Here is an 18068-nt window from a genome sequence, read left to right as displayed (position 1 = left end):
GCTTTAAACGTCCCTCCCAATCCAAAATATTCCATGATTCTATGGTAGAGACCACCCACTCCTTCACCTGCAAAAGCCTTTGCCTAATACCACCTTGTTCGGAAGAGAAAAGCCTCGCTGGGCAGACAGTGGGACCAGGGACTGTGAAGTGTAGGTCTGGGTGGGCTTTGGTCAGGCAGGGAGTAGGGGTGCAGGCCTGTGAGTACCCAGGGTCAGGCTCTGTGCTTGCATTAATCAAACCTTGGGCAGGGAGAGGGGAGGGTGATGCAGGTGCCTTCCTGAGAAGAGAATAATTTGTATGGATGTCAGTTTCAGGATGAGGTAGAAAAATGCATAGTGTCTGAACTAGCTCCCAAGTTGTGTTCATGAGCCAGTCTGAGCTTGACCCTTCTTAGAGGAAAACAGTCGTGTCAGGCCTAGTCCATGTTCACATCAGTAGCAATAAAGCTAACTTCAATAAACTAGAGGTTTTCTGGTGTAAAAATAAAGGCAGTTCAAAGCAGGACCAGAAAGTGAGACTTAAGTCAATTTAGTTTTCCCAGAATACTGAAGAAGGAAAGCAGCGGTTTCATGTGCTAAGTATGGTCCTGCTATTTTCCTGCACTGTGACCCTGGCCTCCAAATGTGATCTTTTTCCTTTCTGAATGCAGCTCAACACCACAAATAGGAGTTCTCAGGCATGTGTATTTTGTGCATATAAATCCAGCAGCGATTTGCATAAATAGATGCGTGCTATCTGATGTACGTGCAAAATCAGACATCGCAGCTGAAAAATCTGGCCATTAAACTATTCTGTTAGATTCACACATTTCCAAAGGAATGAGACACATAAATCCACTGACTGCATCTTTTGCTATTGAGTAGATTTAATAGCATTGTGTTAACACCTAGAGATGTTAGCGAAGAACTGAGACCTCATTGTATTAAGCTCTGTAGGCACGAATAATGAAAAGATTGTTCCTACCCCACCAATTTACAGTCTTAGTGGATTATGGGGTTTTGTTTTTTTTTTTTAAACAAGTATTTCTGAGTTTGTTACATAACCCCAAATAAATCCCATCATTGTACTGAATTTAGTGGGTACCTTTTTTTTTAACGAAGCACTTTCACGAAGGCAGAAATCCTAACAGAAAGATAATCCTTATACGTCGAGGTAAAATCTGAATTTGATCCTTTTCTTTTCAGCCTAATTTTCAAAGTTTGGGGTAGATTGCTCTGGGTTGAAGGGCAGCAGCAGTTGCTGCTATTTAAATAAAGCTACAAGTACTCTGGAGGCTTCTGGGGCTGTTTTTTATTTTATTTTACAACTACAGTGTGGATATTTCCTTGTGAATACCTGTGGCCAGTTATTTTGACTCTTGCTGGACTACAGCTGTTGCTTTGCATGTGCTCACTGTGTTTGATAACTTTGTTAATATGACAAGTTCTACACGTATTGTCAAAATAAGTCTAACACTACAACAGATTGTGAAGAAAAGGCAGAGCAGTAGTGAAAAAAAAAAAATAGAATTCCTCAACATGTTTACAGTTGATTTCTAATCTGATGGCAAATTGATTTTTTTCCCAAACTAGTTTGCCATCCCTCCTTTCTAAGCTGTGTTGACTGACTCTGTACTTGGGGGATAAGTCTGCAAATGGAGTGAGTACGCTTTCCAGTTATGTTTCTAATAACACTGGCCTGTGTGAGATACTGGGTACCCTCCCAAACTGAAGTGGTTCCAGAATGATCAGAGGAGAATACAATGTATTGGGTTTGACTCACAGTTTCCTTCAACTCTCGACACTGATTAATTTTGGAAGGAATTAAAGTTTTGCTAACTGATTAGCTACTATTTCAACTACCTCCTTGTTTAGAAGCACTTAACATCAAGTGCTTGTAAAATATCTCCCTTCAGATCTTTAAGGAAAATTAAAAGATGCCATTTACATTTTTGTACCTAGTGAATTTTTCACCAACTGCTGCATTTAAGCATGGAGGTCTGAGCTGGGCCTGAACATATGCTATTTGGGAGAGCTAGCTTCAGACTCTCGCTTCACTTTCAGTCTGCTGGGAAACTGGTTATGAATTGGTATTCCTGCATAAAAAGGAAATAGGAAGCTCTATCATCTAACATAGGAACACTACAAGATGTGGATTTGGCTGGATGAAGACATTTGAGAGTGTACACATGCACACTAAATCAACTTGCTAAACACCTTGAGAGCAAAGCTGCAGAGCCTAAGAGCCAACTTGCTATAGTGCACAACACTCGAGAGTAAAAGGCTCATAGATGAGACATCTACAGAACTGGCTGCCAGGATAACGAGGAGCACGGAGTACACAAGGGATTTCTCTCTCCTTGATGCACGCATGTAATTCCTATTGACAGCAGTGGGAGTTACACGTGCATATCAAGGGGACAATGGAACCCGTAGTGGTGGAGATGAGTATCAGATGTGAGCTGTGTTACCACAGACAGGAAATAAGAGAGAGGGAGGTGTGATCGCTGAGGGACAGTACAACATACAATAAAATTGTCAAGCAGCCATCAAGTATGTGAAAGCATGGGAATAACAAATTAAGTGGACAGGAGGTGAGAAAACAAAGCCTCAAGAGACCTTAGCCTTCCTAGCTTAGGGCTGATATCTGAATTCCTTATTTGGGAAATATTCCCACTGGCTTAACTTGTTTAATTCTCTGATAAGCAAATGTTTTGCTGAACCTGAGCAAAGAGTTATGGCCTAGATGGTAAGAATAAAAAATTGTTCTAAAAAAAATAAAATCAACAAGCAAGGAGAAATGAAATGAATACAGTGTGCAGACCACACCTTAGGTTTCTTCTGTATGATCTGATGATTTTGCTTCTTCTAGCAGATAGCTAGCTGACCAGTGACATAGAAAGTTGTTATTACTAATCTGGGTTTGTGTCACAAGTAGTAAAAAAAGAAGGAATATATACAGATCCAGAGAAATAATGATGATTCTAGATTGGGAGATAATGGAAAATTATGAATTTATGTTCAGTTCAAAACTGAAGTGAATGAGAAATGCCTTCAGATTTAAGCCACATTGGGGATCTTTTTGGGATGTGTAGGGAAGATGGGATGAGATGGAACTGAACAGTAAAGTGAAAGGTAAATCAAAGCTGGGGAGAAATTAATGATCTGGAAAAGACATAAGCACCCTATCAGACCCAGACAGAAGCCAACAGAGGAAATAAAGATGCTCCTTAGTAGAAAGACCAAAACCACAGAGGGAAAATAACTAACAGTAAAACCTAAACTTTGGTACACTTATGTAATTTTTTTAAGCAACAGCAAATCACTGGGACTACATGAATGGTTTGGCACAGCTCAAAATTCTGGATTACTTATGATCTGGCTCCAGTACAAAAATCTAAAGACAAAATGATGAGTCACAGAGGAGAAAGTGACTTGAAAGAGAAACCCACAGGAAAAAAAGCAGCTCCAAACAGGAAAGGAGTATGCATTAATTAAGGTGATTCTTTACCACCCTGCATGTGCTACCTATGTGCTGGGATGCTGAGAAAGACACAGCTATCTTCCTGGTTAAACAGAGTTTTGAAGTCACATTTTCAGTCCTGCCAGGCATGCTGCAATGCCAAGGAATTTGAACTTTCTCTCTTTTACACTATCTACTGATCTGTACATTGTGGCTCCTATTGATTCTCCTTCTGAGTTGGTAATGCGAATGGCAATAAGGAAAATCCAGCTTCAGAGGCCCTATACAAAACCTTCCTGCACAGTTAATTACCCTGGCCAAGGGAGGCCAACTTCAGTGTAGTCTGACCTCCAATTATGACACACGTTGTGGTCTCCTCATTGAACTATGCAGGCATTAATGGCAGCATGCCAGCAATGGCTATATTAAAATCAATTTAAAAATCCCATTTCTGTGTCTCTTTCACCTCAGGAGAGGTAACACACCTTATACTAATGTAACTCTTATTAAAATACTGTAAAACAAAATTGACCTATGCAAAACAGTATTTTTTTTTTAAAAAGCCATTTATTATATTGCAAAAATTAAGAAAAAAGGTGTAAGTAGACTGAGGGGTTTAATAGGTCTGTGTCATTACAGTGAACTGCAAATTAAAGCAGTGGTTTTAACAAATATAGAAAAGCAGAATTAAGTTTATTCTCAGAAGATAGAGGGAGTTTCTCTTTATACCCTTATACCCCCTGCAACAGCTTCAGAAGAAGGACCTCTCTGGTCTATTTGCCAATCTGTGTGCTTCCGACACAGAAGACCACCATAGCTGCCAAAGCCCCTTAATGCAGCAGGCAGGCAGCTCCTGGATGCAGTGTTTCACGTGCATGGAAACAGCAAAGCCCCACCATATGTAGTAAAGAAAGAAATTAATAGCCATTGTGTCTTTTCACAGGTAGGGGGAGGGCCACAGATTCCTAGTTTCCCCAAAGCTTCCCTAAATGTACTGATTTTAAGGTGCTTTTCATACAAGAATGTGTTTAAGCACAATTCTGCCATCACCTCAGAAACAAAGAATTAGCTAAAATTAGTTGTCTAAGGTGGCTGAATTCACAGTAAGCATTACACAAGAGCAGCATCCGGGAAGAGCATCACTGAAGTGATATAAACCAAGTGATCTCCTCCCCATCTGCTCCATGCATCCTCCTCAGCAGCTGAGGAGGAGATGATTTTTCTCACAAGTCCCCTCACCGTGACCTCTTGTACCACTGGGTAAGTTCACACTGACAGGTTCACCAAGATATCAGCGGAATGGGGCAGGACCTAACCTATGAATCCTCATAGTTCTGTAACCACTCCTCACACACCAGAAAACTCCAAATGAATATCAATGTAATGAAAAGGTTTTTATAGGAACTGCTGAGGGAAATGACAATTTTTCAGACTTACAGATTTTACTGGTTCCTAGCAGCACTTCTCATCACCACTGCTTTTCTTTCTTCTTTTGGTGGACATGGCTTCATCTGCACTGAAATGTTCACCTTAATATATATTATTCCAGTTATTTGTTCAAAATAATTTAACACTGGTGCAAGCAGCCATATGAATAAACAAACACTCTTCTACATAGCAAAAATGTGAGGTTCAGATCAGACTTTCTTCTCTTACTGACAATACATGCTTTTCTTTATCAGAAAAAAAATAGTGTGTGTTTTCTTCTGCACAGATTGGTAAAGCATAAATAGAAGTTATATTCTGAGCTCTCTGCCTTTTGTGGCACCCAGCTTGTTTGTATGCCTCCCAAATATTTCTTCCTCCTGAATACATCCAACAGTTTTAGCAGCGCAGCAGATACGCTAAACTGTGTGTGCGTGCATGCTAAATGCTGAGGCAGAGCTCCTCAGAGATAGCCCAAGTTACCTTTTTAATATGAAGTCATTTTCTGGAGCTGTCAGCATTTTGGTCAAAACCCACCTGAAACACAAAGCACTTTACAAGAGACAACTTTGACAGTCTATGGATTTGAATAGTAGAAGTGAAAAGATGAAAAACTTGGAGAGAGGGGAGAGAGGAAGAGATGTGCTCTCTTAAGAGATTACCTTATGACAAAATACCACACACTCAGATTCCAATTTAAAAAGGTACTGAGAAATTTACAGTATTTGTCTCCATACAACTTCAATGAGGCTAAAGCTGCATATGAAATTTATTTGAATATCAGAATCACTAATTTAGTTATAAATGGGGATAATAATATGGCATGGAGGAGTCCTAATAATAATACTATATGCATAAGTAAAAGAAAGCCTAGAGATGACAGAGAAGGAGTTATTTAGGAACACTGTATTCATGGTCAGCTGAATCATATGGACTGACTCTAGGCTAAGGAAAATAAACCCAAAGTCCTACACACACACACACACAAAGAGAAAGGCAGAAGGTAGAGTCCCGGGGGTTACAATTTTGGTAACTACCACTGGTGGTTTTCACCTGCCTCTGCTCTTGGCTGATCTAGACTATTTTTTTTCTTTCTGTTGGCATGGTTCTTGCATGAGCCCAGAGAATTCTGTATACAAATTGAATGCTGCCTTTTTTGCCAGGGTCTGGAAATATCTGAACTTCAAAGATTAATTTTTCAAGTTCATGCATTCATCTAATGAGATTATCTGCAGTTATCCTATTAACTCTGATCAATAGCTCCTGTGGTCTCACATCACCTAATCTGTTCCCAACTGCATACATGCTTTCAAGTCAGACTGTAACTGTGCCTAGGACACACGCATAGGCACTAAAAATATCAGTACACCCAAGACTGTGTAACCCCCAGATAAAAAGTAACTGCCAGACAGCGTGTAGCTGTGTGGTCTCCATCTCTTGGAGAGGACAGTGCTATGGGAGAAAATCCTGCACCATCCTCCATTATGAGCTACAGGCAGGCTCGTGGTTTAAAAAAGCTTATTGTAAGTGACATTACTTCAGTGATTCTGATTGTGCTAATCCATCAACAGGAAAAGGCAACATTATGTCACAGGTTTTATTGTAGCCTAGGAAGATGTGGTGGGTTGATTCTTCTGTGAATCAGAGGATTAGATGGGACATTACTACTGTTATAAAATTCTAACAACAAATACAAATTATATCTGGTACAAGTTACAGGCTGAGTCAGGTTAAGCTGTGCTTCCCCTATTCAGATATTTCAATAGAGTGGTCATTTACACAGCTGATCCTTATGTATTTTAGGAGAGATAAAGCTAATAACCTTTTGGTGAAAACCTCAGCAGGATGCAGACACAATAACAATCCATATGCAAGCTACCACACTGCATTGTACGCTGTCAGACAACTCAATTATTTTCTTCCAGATCTAACATAAGCTTCTGTTTACTAAACACGATGAGAGTCAAACTTTTACATATATATATATAAAGTGCTTAATTTGCATGCAAAATTGCCGTTAGTATGTATGCAAATAGGCAAACTCATGCACAGATGACTAATTAAGTGCATTTATGTGAGAAATTACCCAATGCACGCATGGAATCTCAGTAATTGTACACACAACTCAGAAGTGCGATTGCATATGCATCTTGGACACAGAACTGATTGAAAAAATTGTTTCTCAGCACTCTGCTGGAATAACTGATGTGGAGCACACCATCAGAAAGAGGACAATTTGTAGGGCTTTGGGAAGAAACTGCCAAAGTTCGTGAGGAGCTTTACAGTAAAAATGGAATTGACCATTTCTACCATTACTGTTTTCCGAGTCACTTATAAGCATCAGATGTAAGCAAGTACCATAAGGAAACACTTGGCAAAACAAGATTTAGTTCTGTGGCACACGAGATGGTGGCACTGAACTTAAACCTGACATTTGTAGCCTGCTGTTGCCTGACCACTACACATTTTGTAGAAAACTGGTAAAATTCACTTTATATATCTTGATCAAGTACCCTTTTTTCTCACCTGAGCAGGGTTTGTAGTATGACAGCACAATATCCATTTGGAAGCTTCAGAGAGATTTGGTTAAAAAGGGCTGTTTTATTTTCCAGGCATTTACAACATTATAGGTTTCTTTACCCCTGCACACAAATGAGTTCTCTTTATATCCCCAAAGTGAGAAAGTTTGTGCTAAAATGGCTAAAATTGTTAAAATTCAATACAGTAAACAAAATTTCAATGTGATACAATAAACGTCCCTAGCATCAATGTCCTGTAAAGAAAAACACCTGTCCATGTTGTTTTGATACTGGCTACTGTGATACTGAAAGCAGGGATGCAACCTCAGCCTGCTTTCTGATGTTGTGCTGCTTGCTGCTCTGTTCATTGTGTTGAGAACAGAGTTTAATTGCAGTTAGGGTGGCACTGTTTAATTTACACATGACACATAGCTGGAGGTCAGACGTTTCAGTCAGTCACTAAGAGGCAAAAGATACCCCTCTGCCTTCGTGGGCACAGGGAGATGAGGAACACACACAAGGGGAGCAGGAGAAAAGAGACTGAAAAGGGATCATGCTGTGATCGGTTTGCTCAGAGCCAAAGTGCTGTGGTGCTGGAGAGACAGACTGACAGCAGAGTTGTGAGGCTCTGGATGTGGAGAGCTGGGGAGAAGAGAAAAGCAGTGTAATGGTTTGGTTTGACTAGAAACAAAGTTCCTCAGATAGTTTTCAGATAGGAGCATTTGAAGTAGAGTTCTGCCACTAAGTGGTGCTGTATACAGTACAGCATCTTTAGGATACTACAGTTTACAAGAAGGAATAAACCAGACCGCTGTCAAGCTGATTAGAGTGATGTAGACACTTAACAAGTGTCCATTATGCTGATTTAATCCTTCTGCAGTGCTGGATAAATCAGGAGAAAGAACAGGCCAATCCAAATGATTAAAGAAATCCAAAGATTGAGCCCTGGCATACAACATCATAAGTGGAGGATTACAGAAAACAATTCTAATATTTTAAAAGCTTTATATGGCTTATTTTTGTTCCTTTTTAATTATCAGCATCGTTTTCTCCAAGTATATGGGTGTTACTTCCCAAATAAAAGTTAAATAATTAAATAATCCTTGGTTTTAATGCCTATTTGCAGTTATTCCAGGACTAGAAGTCTTATTGTTTAAAGCACATGCCTGATTGTATATCAACTGACAATAAAAAGATAGAACATGTTCTTTCTGAAGTGCATATCTACATGTGCATTACTCCCTCCCACCCTCCAAGAAAAAGATGCAATTTAAAAACAGGATGTAAATTTGGAAGGAGAATGCAAGCTTGCAAAAGGCAGCAGGCAGAGGAGCTGTTTGGACATTTTGACACCGACATGAGCTCTTGCCCCAAGCAACCACACATCCAGGTTGCCTCTCCATCATGGCTGCTGTGATCTGCCCTGGGTAAGGACAAGTGGACAAAACTGCATGGTCCCAGGGATGGAGAGACTGGGTTCAGAAATTACAAAGATTTCCTCATGTTTTATTGAAGGAGGAGGAATTTGTTTAACCACTGTTTGTGAAGCAGCTTCCTCCTTTTCTCTGCCGCTGGTCTGTCCTAGAAAATAAAGGAAAAGTGGGGAGAAAGGATGGAGCAATGAACAATCACTCATGTTCCAGGAGCCCACCTGCTCTGTTGGTGCATCTCTTACTCATGATGGAGCAAGTTCAGGACTTTCTATTCAGACACCCATGTAGCCAGGCCCAGACACAAGCTGGGAATCAGCGTTCTTTATCATACCTAAGAGCCCTAAAACATGGCCTCATGCTGAAATGCAGTGAATGCGAATGTCAGTTGCTGTGCTGAGCAAAATGCCTTACAAAAAAAAAAAAAAAGAAAAGGTGGAACTTCTGGGGAGAGAATTAGTGCCTTTTGTGGACTGTATTTGTGTGCAGGGTGCTGGTTTATTCACAATATTCCTAGAGAAGTGGTTTAAATCAAGAGTCAAAAGCCAAAAGGGTATCAAAGCTGCACAGGAACTGATTACTGCTGTAAATTTTGCTGAAACAAGCTGATGCTTTGCTGATTCTTTGGTCCATTCCTGGTAAAAATACTCAGAAGATGCCAGAGTTAACTCACAAACATTGACTTCCCTGTATTTTTTCATTTTTGCTCCAGGAGATTATTTTTAGCTGCTGTGCATTAGCTCTGCTTCTGGAAAATATGGATAGGTAGAGGTTGCAGGTTCTTCTGGAAAATAAAAACAATTATTTATTGACAGAAACTCAATGACACAAATACATCCATAAAATTAATGCTCACCACCACTGTTTTTGAATGATGTTTAGAAACAGATGCTAGAAACAGCTGTGAATTTCTCAGGAGAGAAAGAAATACCACAGATAAACCAGTTTTATACCAGAAAATCTGATAACAATTAATATAACAGCAGAAAAATAAGTAAACTTCTAACAAAAGAAAACACACTGTTCATTTTTAGAGGAAATGACAACACCCAAAGTAACTTTATTTATGCTATGCCATAATTTTTGAGCCCCAGACAGTAGCTAGATGCAAAAGCATAACAAGGAATGGTAGCTTATCACAGAATCAACCATGTTGGAAAAGACCTGAGAGATCATCAAGTCCAACCTATTAACACCTAATACCTCCTGACTAGCTGAAACTGGAGACAGTATTCCAGGTGAGGTCTCATGGGGGCAGAATAAAGGGGGAGGCGAATGCCTAAGAGCAGTGGAGCAGGTCCTGTACTGTTCAAAATGTCCTCTGGAGGGGGCATCAAAAGTGCAGAATTAAAGTGTCACAAGGTCAGTCACAAATCCAGAAACAATGTGATTCTTCTGACATTTGCTTCTTTTTCATGCACCACCAAAACCATCAGCAAATCAGGAGCTTGCAGTGATCTAACGGGTAAGTGTTAGATGATACTAGAAATTATTCTCCATTCACACTAAGCTTTCCACATACTAAAGCAATAATCTAACCCAAACAAGGAAAAGCATGAAAACTCAACAACAAAAAAAGTCCTGAATCAAGTATCTGAATTAGTTAAAATATTATTTCACCTTCTAAAAAATGTTTCATTGACAGCTTTTAGACATCTATTTGCATACATAAAAAGAAACTTACGGTGGTTCAGGGTTTTTCTGTGAAGGTTTTTATTTTATCAATGGCTTTGCCATCCCATGGAGCAGATCCTCAGCAGCTCTGCAATCATCCTCAGGTTTCCCAAGATGTAAGCAGCGTATTTCATCATTGACATATTTCTTGTGGTACAGATCATTGTAATATTTTCCAAGTGTTAGAATGAATTCCCCACTGTGGCATCAGTTTGGCTTGCTTGTGCTTTTGGCTTTAACTTCTTTATTTAACGAGCTTTTTGATCAGAATAAACCAATCACAAGTAAACTTTCTGAGTTGACATAAACTTTCTACTCCCTCTCTAAGCAGATCCTACAAACTCAGTAGCAGTGACATCAGTTCCTTAGCTGAGTTTCGGATTGTTAGTATCAGTATCAGTATCACCAAGGTTGGAAGAGACCTCAAAGATCATCGAGTCCAACCTGTCACCACAGACCCCATGACTAGAGTAGGGAGGACAATAGTGCCTACTGCAGGCTTGAACTCACAAGCTTCCCATTAAGGGTCTTATGTGCTACCAACTGAGCTTCCTGATAGTAACTTTGGTAAATTTGGCCTTGGATCTTGCTCCATCCAATTAATATTGGTTTCTGACATCACTGTCTCTGAATGTTAAGCTCAAGCAGTGACAATGTTCGATTTATGACTTCTGGAGCTTTGTCCTGTCTATGCACAGCCTGGATCTGACACTGCCCCCACTACTCCAGTGGAAACACGGAGACATTACGTCATGATGGTTCCATCTATCCAGGTCCCTTGTTCTGTGAAATTACTCTGAAATAAGGTGGCTGATCCACCTTGTTCCAGGCTGGAGCTGCAAGAAGGTTCACACATTGGTCTCTTCATTTAGGAGACACATGTTCATGCATTAAACTGCAAACACATTCATAGACTGTTTTATCTTTGGTAATTACTTGGAAAAAAACTAAATATAGCTACTCATATTTGAAAAACAGTCAAGAGAAAATTCTGGAACCATGTCATTGTCTTACTTAGAGGGTAAGATACTAATTCTCAGCATTTGCCTCATTCACTAAAAACTTGTTTACATATTAGATATAATTCCTACAGTGGTAGAAATGGATAAGGAACTTGAGAGCTCCAGTTGAAATTTGTGAGAAGCTGTTTGCTAAGTAAAATAAGGATAATAGATTTGGAATATAAATGAAGCACTGGGTAGGTTTTCCCACTGGAGAACTTGTACATCTTGTATGTGTATTAATCTACAAACTACAGATCAAATATTGATTGAAATTTAAAATAAAATATAAATGTCATTTATGCCAAGTATCATAAACAACTCAATATCCTTTCATCTCTCTGAGTTTATGAAGAATGGAGAGAATAGCATTCCCTCACAGAAACTATAAAGAAGTTGCAAAGTTGGATCGATATTGCATGAGGAACTTCCAGATGCACATATTTTAGCTGGCAGCAGAGAAGGGAAATGTTTTTGTGAAGCTCGCTGCATAGAGCTTTAAATTGCCATATACTATCATGCAGTATGGACTATATTAATTACCTAATTTAGACATTTAGGTGGTCATCAGACAAGTGGGGACCTGTAGAGAAATCCCTAATTAAGAGTTTGGAGTCTGATAAGAGGTTGGTGCTGCACAGTGATAAAATATTGGTTTTGTCTTATCTTATGAATGTGTCAGGGCAGATTATGTTAAACGCTACCTACACGCAGAATCAGATGACATATCTCTGGCAGGGCCCACAGGTAGCAGTCTGCAAACACACATTTATTCTTTCACAGTTCAGAGTACTAAAGGCAGAACAAAACTTGCAGGTCCAGAACTACTACACATCCACCTCAGGGGTGTCTGGCGTGTCACACCACCAGCATTTTCTTTGGGATCTGGGGACAGAGTATTTGGTCTGCGATGACAGTTTACAACAGCTGGAAGCCTGCTCCTGTTCACAGCACCTGGAACTTTTCTGTTGGCTCTGTATTGCTGAACTCTCTAGGCATTGCCTTTCTGCTCCCTGACAAGCTTTTTATGCAATAAACCATTGGTAGGTGGATTAAAGCCATCAGAAATTCAATTATACCTAAGGAATCCCTATCTGATTGCTCAGGTTAACCTTCATTGCCTTTACAAAGAGCAGAGAGCAGGGCAGGGAACCGGCCGTTCAGCTTTCAAAGCTCCGCATTTCATTTCATTCAGATTACAATCCACGTTTTTTGGCATTATGAGTTTGTTGTGAATGCTGAATATATAGTGCAAAAATATCAGCTCTGAAGATCTCTTTTTTTTTTTTTTTTTTTTCCTTGACAGGCTTTCTGGGAAGAGTCAGAGCTGCTCTATTTTTTGCACACAGCCTTCCCATCTTTCTTCTCAACTGCAGGATCAGCTGGAACAATAGTGTTTGCTTAAGGGCTCTTCCCTCATTAGATGCTTTGACTTCTGGAGGAGGATGGCCACCTCTACCACCACAGCAAAAAAAAAAAAAAGCAAAATTCAGGGAGCAAACATATGTGACAACAAAACAGTTGTCTTTTATTTGCTCCTCTTGGCATGATCCAACATTGTTGACATCAATGGCAAAAGTCCTGCTGTGCCATACACTATTGGAGTTTACCTGGTGGTGGGAAATGAGATGTTTGCAATGTTTTATATAATGTTCATAAATACATAGAAAAACATATAAATATACATAATGCATATATATACTTATCCACACACACTAAGTTTAACACTGTAATTATCATCTAGGATTATTCAAAGCCCACAATGTAAAACTTCCATGACCTTCTACCTGGGTAATATCTTTTTTTCATTTTCTGTTATTTACAAGTATGCATAATAGAAGCTGACAAGTGCTGTAGCTGAGGAAAAGAGGTGAGAAACAAGGACCAAAGGTCCTTGCTAAGTAGCAGGATGAAAGATGGCTCAGTGTAATTCTGCAGGAGGGATTCAATTTCAGAGATTTCCATACTAGAAATGTGGATATTAATGGGGGTTTGCAAACAGCAAGCTCAGTAACAGCCCTATTCAATTAAAAGTTCATAAAGTGTTAATGTATTGCAGCCCAGTTTAGGTTTAAGAGGCTGTAAAGACTAATGTCTCAACCAGAGGAAAAAAGCCTATTGAGTTGCTCCTGTGCTTGAACCCTGTATTTGTAGGTGTCGTCTGTTACCAAACAGCACTTCATTAACATGCAAATGTTTCTACGTATTTCCCATAGTGATGATTAGGTTCAAGCAAGATATTTAGGAGACTGGAGTTTACCCAGCCACTCTAGCCCAGAAGCCCAGAGAAATCTCAGACTTGTCCTCTCAGCTCAATAGTTTGCTTCTCCATGAGCAAAAAGGAGTTGCTGCACTGCGTGGGGGTGTCAGGATCAATCGGTCAGATTCTGAAGGGCTGGATGCTGCCATAATGAGGATCAACAAGGTCTGGAGCTAACAATGTTTGCCAGGCACATAGCTCTGTACCTGGAGAGCTTGGCAAAAATGGAAGATTAATTGAAAGCATAAGAGAAAAGTAACTTCAAAAGGTACACATACATGGTTGAGGTATAAGTCATCAGCTATCACACTGTGATGGCCCAAGCATGAAAAAGACCTGACCACAACAACTGGTATGTATCCAATTTCCAGGTTTGAAGGAGAAGAATAAAACCAACCACTTGTGAAAACTTCATGACCTCTCCACAGCTTGTTTAACCTGATCACTGCATGTCTGCATGACTAGGTGCCAGAATGAACATGATCCAACAAAGCCTATGTGGGTTTGATTAATGGAGTGCCCCAAAGTGAAACAGTCATGCTGAAAATCTGAAGAGAAATGCAAACTTTTAATAACATTTTCAAATTATTTAATCATACAATCAGGCCTGACCTTGTTCAATATGAAACTTCATTATAGCCTGGAATGTTAATATGGAGTTCCAAATGCATCATAAATTACTGGTTTCTTCAGTGATGCATGGGCCTGTCCTGCTGTGGCCAAGTGCAATTTTAATATTTTCTTAAGAAATGGAGAAATGAAGAATTAGCAAATAATGGCATGATCCTGAAATTACTGTTCTAGGGATCACAGTTTATTAATCGGCTAAAAAGGATAAAGACATTACTCACTTCCCACAGATAAATGATGCAGCTTGTCGTCTTCTCCTTTTTTTCTTTTCTTTTCTTCTTTTTTTTTGGTGGAAACAAACCCTAAATGCTTATTCTTGATAGATCCATTAATAACCAATTCAACTGACCTACCTTTCTGCAACATGACAGGTCTGACAGTCAATGAAGGAATTACTGTGTGCAACTGGCAATTTTAGCATCAGAAGCATTAGTTTGTGTACAACTGGTACCTTGTAACAACTTAAAAATGGTATTTGCTGTTTGAAAAGGGTAAAATAAAAACACTTGCAGTGTTGACTGGCAGAGATCCTTATTTGGAGCTCACTATTTAACAACAAAGGATGAAAAGTGAGTGGACTGCTGAAATAGCTTGAGAAGTGAGGGGAACAGAGAGGCCTCTGAACTTTCAGTTTAAAAATACATTTCATAAATGATCTGCAATAGCCACACATTTGTCAGAATTAAGAATTTCTAGGGGTTTGGTGGTCTTCAGGAATAGTCCAATCCACTCATCCAGTTCACTAGTGCAGTTTAATGGCTCCATTGATTTCAATATGATTGGACTGAAATATAATTTTCTTTGCTTAATCACTCGTTAAAGCATCACAAAAAGCTGCTCAGCAGTTCTGCTGCGGATGTGACCACTGGCCTAGGAAACATTTCACTTCATGTATCAATGTGTCTGCCTTCTCCGAGGGCTGCAGGTCCATGTTGTGCATTGTGTATCAAAGATGAACTCTGCTGTCAGTACTGAATAGTAACGGGACCGTTATGAAACTAAAGCGAACACAACATTGTGCAGCAATTCAAAACATACTTTGCTTTGCAATATGTCATAGAATTTTCATAGAATGAAAAGCATGAAAAAAAGTGAAGATTCAAGTGGCTTAAAAACTCAATTAATAAATATTTCAAGATAAATTCAATTATAATAATGACCAGCACAGTGAACTTTTCTCACTCTTCTTTTCCCTCACTCCCTGTATCTCTCTGCTTGTAACCTCTTTTGCAATCTTTTGACTCTCAACCAGATTTCATTCTGAAAGCTTTTAATGTAAATAAAACACACACCAGACAGTTCAGCTCTTTTTTTTTGTTCTAGGATAGGCATCCAAAGCTTTGCTTGCCAAGAGGCAACAATACTGAGCAATATTGTGCAGAAGTCTATAATTTCCTCTATAATAACCTCAGTTTGCTTGATTTTTTTTTTATTTCTTCTGGCCATGAGACATGTCAGGAGTTTTCATGGGCAGCCTATTGCCCAGAACTAATTGGCTGGAAAGCACAGTAAGGGAAGGCTTTCATTGTTTTCAGCCATAATATTAAACAACTGTTTAGCAAAGCTAAAGAACAATGCAGAGTAATTATTAATTGAAGAAAACATTCAGAACCCATGAAACATGGTGAAAAAACACTATTAAGTCAAATTATGGCACTTCTGTGAACACTGTTATGCTGTCTGTAATGAACTCACATTTTAAAGCTCAGTTTTATGTTGGGCAATGGTTCAAAACCCGGAGACACATCAGTCCCAAGCACTAACTCACAGAAAAGTGCGAGACTGTAACTGACTGACAGCACTTCCCACTGCAATCTGGATTTATCTGAAAGAGCTTCTATTCAGCTCTGCCTCAAATCAAACTTCATTTGACTAAGGAAATCTAGCAAGGTCACAATGCAAGATAGTCTGCCTGCAGACATGAGCCATCCTTTAGTCTATTATACAATCACACATCAGAACAAAAATGCCAGATACCTTCTGTAGCAACAACCTTATCAGACAGAGTTGCTGTAAAATGCAAAATGCTGAATCCATGACATAGTTTGTTTGTGAAGGTTGCTACTTGAAAACATGACTATGAACTTACTTGGTGCAAAAATATAATGGGAGGAACTAATGTAACCAAAAATATGGCTGGACAGGGGACTGTGTCAATTATAGAGCTTAGAATTGATGTTACAAGTGAAAAAAATGTGGGTTTGTGGGAAAATCATCTCTAGAGTTACAATTAAGATGAAATTTATTGCCTGTGCTTAACTTCTGTTCTACATTTATTCATTCAGATAAAAAATTATATCCTGAATCCAAAGCTTCAGCTTCCAACGTTGCAGAATAAATGTTAATTAAATATTTGATATAAAGTCTCTTTAAAATCCACTAAAACGATTCAGTTTACTTAAGATAGGAGCCAGCAAAATAAAAAGAGTGGTATCAGATTCCATAATGAAGTCTTCAGTTCCCTTGAACTCTTTGCATTTAATGTGAAGTATAAAGGACTAACTTTTATATTTGTTTCCCTCTGGTATAAACAGACTGCATAATGAGCTGCTGTGTGATATGAACTGAATGTCACTCAGAAGACAACACATTCACAGCTCTCTGCTGGCTTTACCTCTTGTAATCTTCACCTCAAATCTGAGATGTTCTTTCCCTTTTGCATGGATGCTCATTATGTATCTGTTATTCATTCACTTTGCCGGGTCCAAATAAGTATGGACTTTTAGATATGACATAATGTACCAAAAACTACTAGAGAAGCGAATGTTATTTGCTGAAAAGCCTCTTGCTCCTGAACAGCTTGTCAGTCTGCTAGCTCCTCAGAGGTCTGTTTCCCCATTAGTGCACATTTCCCCAGTTGAAGATTTACAGACTTTTTTTCCCCACTGTCACAATAAAAAAAAAGAGGAAAAGGAAGCAAGTGGTGTCATTTCTAAAGTCCAAGTGTTTTTAATGATCATTCTCCATTTTTTCAAGTGCAGAAATTTCAATTCTGATTAAAATGAAAATATGACAAGCCACTTACAGACAGACCTCCATTCTCCAAACGTTCTGCTCTGAATACACAATATGTTTTCCTATACAGTGCATGCACCATATTTCAATATTAATTATATACAGGTCTCTTTTGGGTCACATGCTAATTATATCTATTTAGAACATATCCTGCTACTTCCCATAATGTGCTGTCATTGTGTCCTGTTGTTTTTCATTGCCTGAGGCACAAGGAAGCTACGATAAACCTGAAATTATTGGCAAGATACATTCATTTTAAAACATATGGAGAAAAGCTGCACCAAAGGCTCTGTCCAATGCTCCTTGAAATCAACAGGAATCATTATATTAACCTCAAGGGAAAACAGTTTGAACCTGTTAAATGTCTCCAGCTCTATATGATGAAGCTGCATGCATCTCTCACAGCCTAATGAAACAGTTGAGCTATAACCATCTGTAAACAATCAAGGAAGCATCTAGGATCAAGACAGAAAGGACAAGCAGAGAGAGATTTGAGCTTCTCTCACTCTGAAATGGTTTGGCTGGTACTAAATAGCCACAAAATAAAGAAGAATCAAACCCTCTGTTCCAAACCATCTCAAATGTAGCTGTTTCATATGTTCATGTGAAGCATTTTGTGATTGCTGGATCTGTGTATCAGTGTGTGTGGGTTATGACCAAGTACTGGATGTC

Source organism: Dryobates pubescens, chromosome 26 (assembly GCF_014839835.1).
Source record: "Dryobates pubescens isolate bDryPub1 chromosome 26, bDryPub1.pri, whole genome shotgun sequence".
Classification (NCBI taxonomy): domain Eukaryota; kingdom Metazoa; phylum Chordata; class Aves; order Piciformes; family Picidae; genus Dryobates; species Dryobates pubescens.
The sequence above is the reverse complement of the archived record's forward strand: the minus strand, read 5'-3'. Positions refer to the sequence as shown.